We start from the raw sequence: 12,821 nt of genomic DNA on the forward strand, positions 1-12,821 counted from the left end.
CCGCCAGAGAACAAAAGCCTGGAAATACCGGCTCAGGGAGTGCCCATCCCCATCCCCCCTCGCAGGGGACGCGGAGACTCTACCCAAACAGGGCTGCCTGAGTATCGGCACGGCAGGCCCCTCCCCCAGAACACAGAAGGCAGGCTGAAAAATCAAGAAGCCCACAACCGGGGCGCCGGGGTGGCGCAGTCATTGAGCGCCTGTCTTCGGCTTAGGGCGTGATCCCAGCGTTCCGGAAAGGAGTCCCTCATCGGGCTCCTCCGCTGGGAGCCTGCTTCTTCCTCTCCCACTCCCCTGCTTCTGTTCCCTCTCTCGCTGGTTGGCTGCCACATAAATAAATAAATAAAATCTTTAAAGAAGAAGCCCACATCTCTAAGATCCCTATAAAACAAGGGGCACGGCCTGGGACCCAGTCAATAATTTGGGCTCTGGAAACCCCGCAACCTCTCTTCATCAGAATGACAAGAAGGAGAAGCCCCCCCCAGCAAAGAAAAGACAGTGAGACTGTGGCCTCTGCCACAGAAATAATGGATATGGATGTAACCAAATTATCAGAAATGGAATTCAGAGTAACGATGGTCAAAATGATGAGTAGAATTGAAAAAAGTATAAACGAAAAGGTTACTGAGAATATAGAATCCCTAAGGACAGAAATGAGAGCGAATCTGACAGAAATTAAAAATTCTATGGGCCAAATGCAGGCAAAACTAGAGGCTCTGACAGCCAGGGTCGCAGAAGCAGAGGAAAGGGTTAGTGAATTGGAGGATGGGTTAATAGAGGAAAAAATGAAAATAGAAGATGGTCTTAAAAAAATCCACGCCCACGAATGTAGGTTCCGGGAGATTACTGACTCAATGAAACGATCCAATGTTAGAATCATCGGCATCCCCGAGGGGGTGGAGAAAAACAGAGGTCTAGAAGAGATATTTGAACAAATTGTAGCTGAAAACTTCCCTAATCTAGCAAGGGAAACAAACATTCGTGTCCAAGAAGCAGAGAGGACTCCTCCCAAGCTCAACCACGACAAACCTACGCCACGTCACATCATAGTGCAATTCGCAAATATTAGATGCAAGGATACAGTATTGAAAGCGGCCAGGGTAAAGAAATTTCTCACGTACCAAGGCAAAAGCATCAGAATTACGTCAGACCTGTCTACACAGACCTGGAATGAGAGAAAGGGTTGGGGGAGCATATTTAAAGCTCTTTCAGAGAAAAACATGCAGCCAAGGATCCTTTATCCAGCAAGGCTGTCATTCAGAATTGATGGAGAAATAAAGACATTTCAGAATCGCCAGTCACTAACCAATTTTGTAACTACGAAACCAGCCCTACAGGAGATATTACGGGGGGTTCTATAAAAATAAAAAGGCCCCAAGAGTGATACAAAACAGAAAGTCACAGCCAATACAAACAAAGACTTTACTGGCAACATGGCAACATTAAAATCATATCTATCAGTAATCAGTCTTAATGTAAATGGTTTGAACCATCCCATAAAGCGCCACAGGGTTGCAGATTGGATAAAAAGAAATGACCCATCCATTTGCTGTCTACAAGAGACTCATTTCAAACCCAAAGATGCATTCAGACTGAGAGTAAGGGGATGGAGTACCATCTTTCACGCAAATGGTCCTCAAAAGAAAGCTGGGGTAGCAATTCTCATATCAGATAAATTGGATTTTAAACTACAGACTATAGTTAGAGACGCAGAAGGGCACTATATTATTCTTAAGGGAAGTATTCAACAAGTGGATATGACAATTATAAATATATATGCCCCCAACAGGGGAGCAGCAAGATACACAAGCCAACTCTTATCCAGAATAAAGAGACATATAAATGAAAATACATTAATAGTAGGGGACCTCAACACTCCACTATCAGAAATAGACAGAACACCCTGGCAAAAACTAAGCAAAGAATCAAAGGCTTTGAATGCCATACTCGACGAGTTGGACCTCATAGATATATATAGAACACTACACCCCAGAACCAAAGAATACTCATTCTATTCTAATGCCCATGGAACATTCTCAAGAATAGACCATGTTCTGGGACACAAAACAGGTCTCAACCGATACCAAAAGATTGAAATTATCCCCTGCATATTCTCAGACCACAACGCTCTGAAATTGGAACTCAACCACAAGGAAAAATTTGGAAGAAACTCAAACACTTGGAGACTAAGAGCCATACTGCTCAGGAATGACTCGATAAACCAGGAAATCAAAAATCAAATTAAACAATTTATGGAGACCAATGAGAATGAAAATACAACAGTCCAAAACCTATGGGATACTGCAAAGGCAGTCCTAAGGGGGAAATACATAGCCATCCAAGCCTCACTCAAAAGAATAGAAAAATCTAAAATGCAGTTTTTATATTCTCACCTCAAGAAGCTGGAACAGCAACAGAGGGACAGGCCTAATCCACGCACGAGGAAGCAGTTGACCAAAATTAGAGCTGAAATCAATCAAGCAGAAACCAGAAGTACAGTAGAGCAGATCAACAGGACTAGAAGCTGGTTCTTTGAGAGAATCAATAAAATTGACAGACCACTGGCAAGACTTATCCAAAAGAAAAGAGAAAGGACCCAGATTATTAAAATTATGAATGAAAAAGGAGAGGTCACGATGAGCACCATTGAAATTGGAAGGATTATTAGAAATTTTTATCAACAGCTATATGCCAATAAACTAAGCAATCTGGAAGAGATGGAATCCTTCCTGGAAACCTATAAACTACCAAGATTGAAACCGGAAGAAATTGATTCCTTAAACAGGCCAATTAATTATGAAGAAATTGAGTCAGTGATAAACAACCTTCCAAATAACAAAACTCCAGGCCCGGACGGTTTTCCTGGGGAATTCTACCAAACATTCAAGGAAGAAATAATACCTATTCTCCTAAAGCTATTTCAAAAAATAGAAACAGAAGGAAAGCTACCAAACTCATTCTATGAGGCCAATATTACCTTGATCCCCAAACCAGGCAAAGACCCCCTCAAAAAGGAGAATTACAGACCGATTTCCCTAATGAATATGGACGCCAAAATCCTCAACAAGATACTTGCTAATAGAATCCAACAGTACATTAAAAGGATTATCCATCACGATCAAGTGGGATTCATACCTGGGATGCAAGCGTGGTTCAATATTCGCAAATCAATCAGTGTGATACATCATATCAACAAGAAAAGACTCAGGAACCATATGATCCTCTCAATCGATGCTGAAAAAGCATTTGACAAAATACAGCATCCTTTCCTGATTAAAACCCTTCAGAGTGTAGGAATAGAAGGTACATTTCTCAATCTCATAAAAGCCATCTATGAAAAGCCTACTGCAAATATTATTCTCAATGGAGAAAAGCTGGAAGCCTTTCCCTTAAGATCAGGAACTCGACAAGGATGCCCACTCTCGCCACTATTATTCAACATAGTACTAGAAGTCCTTGCAACAGCAATCAGACGACAAAAAGGGATCAAAGGTATTCAAATTGGCAAAGAAGAAGTCAAAATGTCTCTCTTTGCAGATGACATGATACTCTATATGGAAAACCCAAAAGAAGCCACTCCCAAATTATTAGAAGTTATAGAGCAATTCAGTAACGTGGCAGGATACAAAATAAATGCTCAGAAATCAGTTGCATTTCTATACACGAATAACGAGACCGAAGAAAGAGAAATTAGGGAATCCATCCCATTTACAATAGCACCAAAAACCATACGTTACCTTGGAATTAACCTAACCAGAGATGTAAAGGACCTATATTCTAGAAACTATAAATCACTCTTGAAAGACATTGAGGAAGACATAAAAAGATGGAAAGATATTCCATGCTCATGGATCGAAAGAATTAACATAGTTAAAATGTCCATGCTACCCAGAGCAATCTACACTTTCAATGCTATCCCAATCAAAATACCAAGGACATTTTTCAAAGAACTGGAACAAACAGTCCTTAAATTTGTATGGAAACAGAAAAGGCCCCGAATCTCCAAGGAACTGTTGAAAAGGAAAAACAAAGCTGGGGACATCACAATGCCGGATTTCGAGCTGTACTACAAAGCTGTGATCACAAAGACAGCATGGTACTGGCACAAAAACAGACACATAGACCAATGGAACAGAATAGAGAGCCCAGAAATGGACCCTCGGCTCTTTGGGCAACTAATATTTGATAAAGCAGGAAAAAACATCCGGTGGGAAAAAGACAGTCTCTTCAATAAATGGTGCTGGGAAAATTGGACAGCTACATGCAAAAGAATGAAACTTGACCACTATCTCACACCATACACAAAAATAAACTCCAAATGGATGAAAGACCTCAATGTGAGACAGGAATCTATCAAAATTCTAGAGGAGAACATAGGCAACAACCTCTATGACATCAGCCAAAGCAACCTTTTTCATGACACATCCCCAAAGGCAAGAGAAACAAAAGATAAAATGAATTTATGGGACTTCATCAAGATTAAAAGTTTCTGCACAGCCAAGGAAACAGTCAGAAAAACTAAGAGGCAGCCCACGGAATGGGAGAATATATTTGCAAATGACACTACAGATAAAGGACTGGTATCCAAGATCTACAAAGAACTTCTCAAACTCAATACACGAGAAACAAATAAACAAATCAAAAAATGGGCAGAAGATATGAACAGACACTTTTCCAATGAAGACATACAAATGGCTAACAGACACATGAAAAAATGTTCAAAATCATTAGCCATCAAGGAAATTCAAATCAAAACCACACTGAGATACCACCTTACGCCAGTTAGAATGGCAAAAATAGACAAGGCAAGAAACAACAATTGTTGGAGAGGATGTGGAGAAAGGGGATCCCTCCTACATTGTTGGTGGGAATGCAAGTTGGTACAGCCACTCTGGAAAACAGTGTGGAGGTCCCTTAAAAAGTTAAAAATTGAGCTACCCTATGACCCAGCCATTGCACTACTGGGTATTTACCCCAAAGATACAGATGTAGTGAAGAGAAGGGCCATATGCACCCCAATGTTCATAGCAGCAATGTCCACAATAGCTAAATCGTGGAAGGAGCCGAGATGCCCTTCAACAGATGACTGGATTAAGAAGTTGTGGTCCATATATACAATGGAATATTACTCAGCTATCAGAAAGAACGAGTTCTCAACATTTGCTACAACATGGACAGCACTGGAGGAGATAATGCTAAGTGAAATAAGTCAAGCAGAGAAAGACAACTATCATATGATTTCTCTCATCTATGGAACATAAGAACTAGGATGATCAGTAGGGGAAGAAAGGGATAAAGAAAGGGGGGGGGTAATCAGAAGGGGGAATGAAACATGAGAGACTATGGACTATGAGAAACAAACTGAGGACTTCAGAGGGGAGGGGGGTGGGGGAATGGGATAGACCGGTGATGGGTAGTAAGGAGGGCACGTATTGCATGGTGCACTGGGTGTTATACACAACTAATGAATCATCGAGCCTTACATCGGAAACTGGGGATGTACTGTATGGTGACTAACATAATATAATAAAAAATCATTAAAAAAAAAAAACAAACAAAAAAAACAAAATGAAGAGATTTACTTCATAGCATTGTTGGCTGTATTAAGTGAGATACTGGCTATGAAGCACTTGGTGCCGGACATACAGTAAGGGCTTAATTAGTGAAAGTTATATCATCGCTCTTCTGGATGGTTCCCTTTTCCATACCATTGGCAAAGAGTGGTGAACAGATTGTGAAGGGAAATAAATCGATTCTCTTCTAGGCTGAAAGACACGTTTCTCCTCAATCCAAGAAGACTTTCCATGGATAAACTGGAGTTGTTATCAGCTAAATTAACCAAAGTCTTTGCAGTCACCATATTCTGAGCCTTCCAGCACAATCTTAATCCTGCTGCTCTTGTTTTTCACGCTTTGTGGAAAATTTCTTCTATTCTACTAATGTCTGTGATTCAAATCATGCTCTTTTACAGCCAAGACTTTGGTGATTCTTCTTTTTATTGGAAGCAGTACATTGTTATGGAAGGCTCCTGGGTCGGAGTCATAAAAACCTGAGGTCAAGTTCTAAGTCTGCCACTGGGTATCTGTGTGAACCAGGACACGTTGCTTTGTGTCTCTGATCGTCAGTGTACTATAGGGGATGGACAGAGTGAAGTGAAATGAGGTAGTTACAGTGCCTGCCATAGAGGACAGAGGTGACTGGACTGTGAGGTATTCATGGGGGCTCTCTGATTTCCCTTTACAGCTACATTTTCACAGGATAATGATGCCTAAGGAAGAATGATCTGCATGAAGTGCTGGGCCAAAACTTGTCTTATTCTCCTTTTGCCAATGATTTGATAGATCTTTGTGTGATTAGAAAAACTCTGTAACTTCTTTGAGCTTGTTACTCCCATGTATAAAAGGAATTATTCTTTTAACAAATATCTCGTTGAGACTAATTTTTCCTCTTATCTTTCACTTCAAGATGGACCAGGACAGGGAAGAGGTGGTGGTTATTATAAAGTCATACAGGGATCAGAGTACCTCTGTCTTACCTAATGTCCAGGTATCAGGCTCTATAAAGTTTCTCTGCCTGCTTATGGCCCAACTTCTGAAGGTGCTCACCTTCCTTCCATCATCCATTGATCAATGAATTCACTGCTAAGTACCCACTTAGAACTATGTGCCATACACCCTGGTAGAAATGGGGACAAAGAGAGGAAAGATATGGGTTTGTAGGAAACAGCCAAGGAAACAGATGACTATAGCATAGGATTGCAACAGAGAGTGTAGAGGTTGTGATGATAGAGGGTCACAAGGGAGGGGAAGGAGGTTATGAGCTTAAGTGAATGAAGGTAGGGGACATTGGATCTTGAGCTCAGACTCAAAACATAAAAAGAAGAGGAAGGTGATGTGTTAGGCTGAGGCAAGACAGACCACAATAAACATGTGACACAGTAGTAGTTTTGCAAAGTTCAAATGCAAGGTAGCACAGGCACAATCACCGTTTCTTTTGTTGTTGTTGTTGTTTTTTATTTATTTATCTGGGAGAAAGAAAGAGAGAGAGAAAGAGAGAGTGCGCATGAGCCGGGGGAGGGGCAGAGGGAGAAGCAGACTCCCGTTGATCAGGGAAGCCTAACCTTGGGGCTAGATCCCAGGAACCTGGGAACATGACCTGGCCGAAGGCAGACAATTAACCGACTGAGCCATCCAGGTGCCCCAATAGGGAAGCCAGCAATCACCCTTCTGAAGAATATTCCTAGTATCTAATAATTGCCACTTTTTAAAGCATTCCAGGAGAAATCAGATGTACAGAGCAAGGGTAAGAGTAGGTTTTGTTTTTATATTGCTAGTTTACTCATTCAGAGCAAACCAAGCTAAGACTATTTAGAAAAGCCAAGTGGAAAACTTTAATAATTTGGCTATTTTATTGATCGAGATACAAATTTAGTTCCATATTTGGAGCACAATATGACTGACCTCTAAAACGCATGAAACTATTTTCCAGAAAGTGTCCCCCAATTGGACATTTTTCTTCAACTTTAGGCATAAGCCTAGAAATATTGTGTGATCAGTAATTATTTGCTATTTGATTCTTTTCAGTGGGCGAAAGTACAGACAATGTAAAACTCTAGACTTATCGTTTTTCCAAAAAATGTGAAAAATAAAGCCCAACTTATTTCCCAATATCCACAACTTAGTTTCAAGATCCAGGGGACAAAATGTTCTGATGACAATTCCTGAGAGAGCTCCGTGTGGGCCACACATTAAAATGCTTCATTAAATCATCAAAAGTGAGTGACCTTTTAGCAGGAAAGAATATCTTGTACAGGAGGCAGAGACTTTGCGATCCCAAAGTCTCAAATTAGTCAAAGAACACAATTCTGATAGTCACTAATACAAGTTAATGTGAATTTTATTCTAATGCCACCATGATGATGTGATAAATATATCTTGCAGGAAATACTTAACCCTGTTTCTCAGAAAGTGGTCTGTGGTCCTAATGATTATTTATTTAGTCCTTTACAGGTACTATAGTAGGACCATGAGATACATGAATGAATCAAAAAGACCAAACTCCTGCCCTCATGGAGCCTATATTCCAGAGCAGAGAGTTAAAAATTAAGGGCAGACATAATAAATAAGCAAACAATAGTGTTTATCAGAAATGGAGCAGGAAAAGGGGATTAGGATGTCAGAAGTAGGGGGTTGAGGGCTGTGGTTTTCAGTAGGTTAACTGGGATGGGCTTTATTGAGAAAGGTGTGTTTGAACATGGGAAATGACAGAGGTGCAGGTGTCTGCAGGAAGAGCAGTCTGTGGAGACAGGACAGTCCTCAGGCAGGAACAGTATGGCTGAGACAGAGCGAGGTGGGAGTAGAAGGAGATGATGTCAGAGAGGTAATGGCAGGATGGGGCAGATCATTTTAGAATTTTAGGCTTATAGGTAAAATGAGGAGTTAATGGGTTCTGAGCAAAGAATTGAGAGATCTGATGACTGCATATGGCTCTAGTTTCTGAGTTGAGAATAGAATATGAAAGGGGTGCCTGAGTGGCTCAGTTGGTTAACTGTCTGCCCCAGGTCATGATCCCTGGGGTCCTGGGATTGAGCCCTGAGTGGGAAGTTTGCTTCTTCCTCTCCTTCTGCCCCTCTCCCCCACTCATGTGTGCACTCTCTCTCTCTCTCCTCCACGCACACAGCTTCTTTCTCTCAAATAAATAAAATATAAAAAATATATAAATATTTAAAAAGCATATGAAGGGCAGGTGGAATCAGGAGACCTGTGAAGATGCTGTTGCAATGATGCAGTAATCCAGTTGATGATTCAACCAGGGTGATAGATGAGTGATTAAAAATGGTTGGACTTGGGGTGCCTGGGTGGCGCAGGTGTTAAGCGTCTGCCTTCAGCTCAGGGCATGATCCCAGCGTTCTGGGTTCGAGCCCCGCATCAGGCTCTTCCGCTGGGAGCCTGCTTCTTCCTCTCCCACTCCCCTGCTGTGTTCCCTCTCTCGCTGGCTGTCTCTGTCAAATAAATAAATAGAATCTTTAAAAAAAATGGTTGGACTCAGGATCGTTTTGCAATCTTATTGATGTCAATTGGTCGATGGATTTAAATATGGGATATGAGGCATCAAGAGTGAGCTTCATGGTTTTGTCCTGAAATGGGGCAACTGAGATGCCTCCAGTTAAGATGGAGAAGTCTGTGAGTAGAGAAGAGTTTGAAGGGAGGGGAGGGGTACATTAGTGGTTTGCTTTTGGACAGGGAAAGCTCGAGATATCCTTTAGATTTACAGTTGGAGATACAGAGCAGACAGTTAGATATGTGAGTCTGGACTTCAGGAGAGAAGTTCAGCAAAGAGTTTAAATTTAGGGATATTGGCGGGGGGGGGGGGACGCCTGGGTGGCTCAGTCGGTGAAGCATCTGACTTCAACTCAGGTCATGATCCCAGGCTCCTGGAATCAAGCCCTGAGTTGGGCTCCTTGCTCAGCAGGGAGCCTGCTTCTGCCTCTGCCTGCTGCTGCTCCTGCTTGTGCTCTCACTGTCAAATAAATAAATAAAATCTTTAAAACAATAAATAAATAAATTTAAGGATCTTTGGCATAAAGATGGTACTGTAGTCTTGAGATTGGAAGACATTACAATGAGAAGGAGTGTAGAGGAGGAAGAGGACAAAGGACTTTTATCATAATTTTATGTGTATTAGTTTTTTATTGCCTCTGTAATAAACTACCACAAATTGAGCGGCTTGAAAAAAATACATATTTATTGTCTTAAAGTTCTTTCTATATGTCAGAAGACTTAAATGAGTCTCACTGGGCGAAAATCAAGGTGTTAGCCATCTTGTGTTCCTTTTTTGAAGGCTCTAGGGGAAAATCTGTTTTCTTGTCTTTTCCAGCTCCTGGTGGCTGTCTACAGCCCTTGGATTGTGGGTGCCTTCCAGCTCCAAAGCCAACAATGGCTGGTGGAGTCTTTGTTCTACTATATCACTTTTACCCTGACTTTTCTGCTTCCTTTTTCACATTTAAGGATCCTGTGATTACATCAGGCCCATCTGTATAATCCAGGATAATTTCCCCATCTCAAGATCCTTAATTTGGTCACATTTGCTAAGTCCTTTTGCCATGTAAGTTCATATAATCATAAATTTCAGAGACTAAGGCGTGGACCTCTTTTTTATTGGTGAGGGAGCATGATTCTACCTACAACCTGACAGAAGCCTATTAATAATACACCCCAGATGTGCTGATTCAGAATCTCGAGGGATTAGTGTCCAGGAATCTGTTTTATATCAAACCCCCGGGGAATTCTTATGTACTCATTGGCTTGATGGTGAAAAAAGATGGGGCTGAAAGGGAATAAGTGAGAATCTGGTCCCACTCCTCACTGAGACTATAGTCCTAGTGGATTAGGATGACCTTCCGTGTCATCAGCCACCTCTCAAGGCCACCATGTCTGGTCATCCATGTTACATGGCAGTATGGGCAATTCTCAGCCAGGCCAGGCTACCGTTCAGAACCTTAGTAGTTACAGGACCAGGCTAGAATATGGCGGCATACTTGTTGATTCCTTTCCCAGTGAACCCAAAGGCACAAGTTGTAGAGTGCTGCTTTGTCAAGGTTAACTCGAAAAGGAGCCACTTCTGGCTGGCTTGAGGAGAAGTGACATTCCATTTCAGACACTTGCTTTAGGAGCAAAGAAATTAGCACTTGGGTGAGTGTTTCTCCTCACAAACTTAGAGAAATTTCCGAGTCATGTAACATGATTCAAAAATTAACAAAAGTAAAAATAAAACAAAATAAAACTATTCATACCCAGCAGAGGTGTGAATGATGAATAACCTTGAGGGAAGAATATTTAGATCTCCAAATTTCTGGATTTTTCTCTCAAATTGACTTCAAGAACGTTTTTAAGTTTTAAGGCTTTCAAGTGAGAACTTTTCCTTATAAGAATTTAAACATTAAAATGTGTTTTCTAAATTTTTATTATACATGAGGTATAAGAGTGCATTTTCTTTTTTTAAAAAGATTTTATTTATTTATTAGAGCGAGAAAGAGAGAAATCATGAGTGGGTCGAGGGGGAGGGAGAGGCAGAAGCAGACTCCTGGCTGGGCAGGGAGTCCGATGTGGGGCTCAGTTGCAGGACCCTGAGATCATGAACTGAGCCGAAGGCAGATGCTTAACTGACTGAGCCATCCAGGGACCCCAAGAATGCATTTTCATATAAAAATTTCAATTCAGAAACACAGAGAAAAAAGCATGAAAGTTTTTCTTAATCTCCTCCATCCCCAAAGGTAACAAATTACTGTGCGAAGTTTGGAGGACATCTTTCCTTATTCCTTTACACACATTTACCTGCATATGTATGTGTATGCACACATTTATCCCTTATATAGATGAGATCATTTGGTTTTTTTCCCTGTAATGATGTCTTAGAGATCTATTCATATCAGCACAAATAGTTTTACCGTATTCTCTTAAACTATGGCATCATACTTCCCTAGTTCCCATGAACCATATTGATGAACATTGAGGATCTTTCTTCCTATTTATTAACTGTGTGATCTTAGGCATGGTACTTAACCTCCCTGGGCCTTAGTCTCCTCACTGTAAAATAGGAATAATAATTTTACATACCTCATAGGTTTGAGTATGGTTTAAGTAGGTAGAACCTATGAATCACTTAGAGCTGTGCCTGACATATAATAAGCCTTTAACTAGGTTGACTGTTGTTAGCGTTACAAACAATGCCTAAGCAAGCATCTTTATACACATTTTTATACATAGTAATTAGTTTTGCTGGGTAATTTCCTAGAAGTGAAAGAGCTAATCATAGTGGATTTGCATTTAAAATTATCTTTGCTTTTCAAAAATCCTTCCCCAATTGAGACTCCTATCAAGAGTATATGAGGGTATCCAATTCCCAGTATCTTTATCAAAAAGGACATTAAGTCATTTGGAACTAGTCAAAAGTTTTGGACACCTTTTCTATGTTTTGATAATTCTATATATTTGAATCCCTCCATTATAAAGTAGAATTCAAAAACTACATTTCCCAGTTTCCTCTGTAGCTAGGAAACTGCCAGTTAGAGGCAATCACATGACACTTTGATCAGAAAAGAATTACAGGAGATAAGTGGCTACACACAGGGCATCCTGTTTTGCTGGTGCTGGAGGTGGCAGAGACAGTGTTATTCAAGGTCCAGGATGGTAGCGGCTTCCTTATTAGGATGGTTCTGAAGCCTTGCTCTGAGAGCTATTCTGGAACACTTAGTTTAGAGCCTGTTTCTCCTAATTTTCCAAGCATCTAATAATTCTTAATAATTTTTTGTTTCTGTTGAAATTAGCTGCAGTAGATTCTGTTGTCTGCAGTAAGAACTCTGATAGAATCACAAAAACCTTAACAAATGGCATCTTTCAATTTTTTTGCCAATCTTGTTGGTCACGTGTATTTCATTATTACTCATATGTCTGAATCATGACTCTTCACATCCTTTAGGGGAGGTCAGATCTGAATGTGACATTATCAGTGCCATAGTTTTGACTCCAATCCAAGTAGCAAACCTATAATGCCTCCTCCCCTTCTTTTATCATTCCTTTAATACGTTACTGTTACTAACGAAGTATTCTGAATATGTAATTTAAAGCTAAGGTGCCAATTATTAATTTGAGTTCACAGAGATATTTTAATTTCCATCTTTATCACATTAAATAATTTGTATGCAAATACTTCTTTTTATCTATGATACTCCCACAGTTAGTTTTCAGGGAGAAATTTTTCATATAATCATTTATAAGGAACTCTAACACTTCTTTGTTATACCAAATACAATATACCAAATA

This window comes from Ursus americanus, chromosome 5, assembly GCF_024610735.1.
Source record: "Ursus americanus isolate L20-20 chromosome 5, mUrsAme1.1.p, whole genome shotgun sequence".
Lineage (NCBI taxonomy): Eukaryota > Metazoa > Chordata > Mammalia > Carnivora > Ursidae > Ursus > Ursus americanus.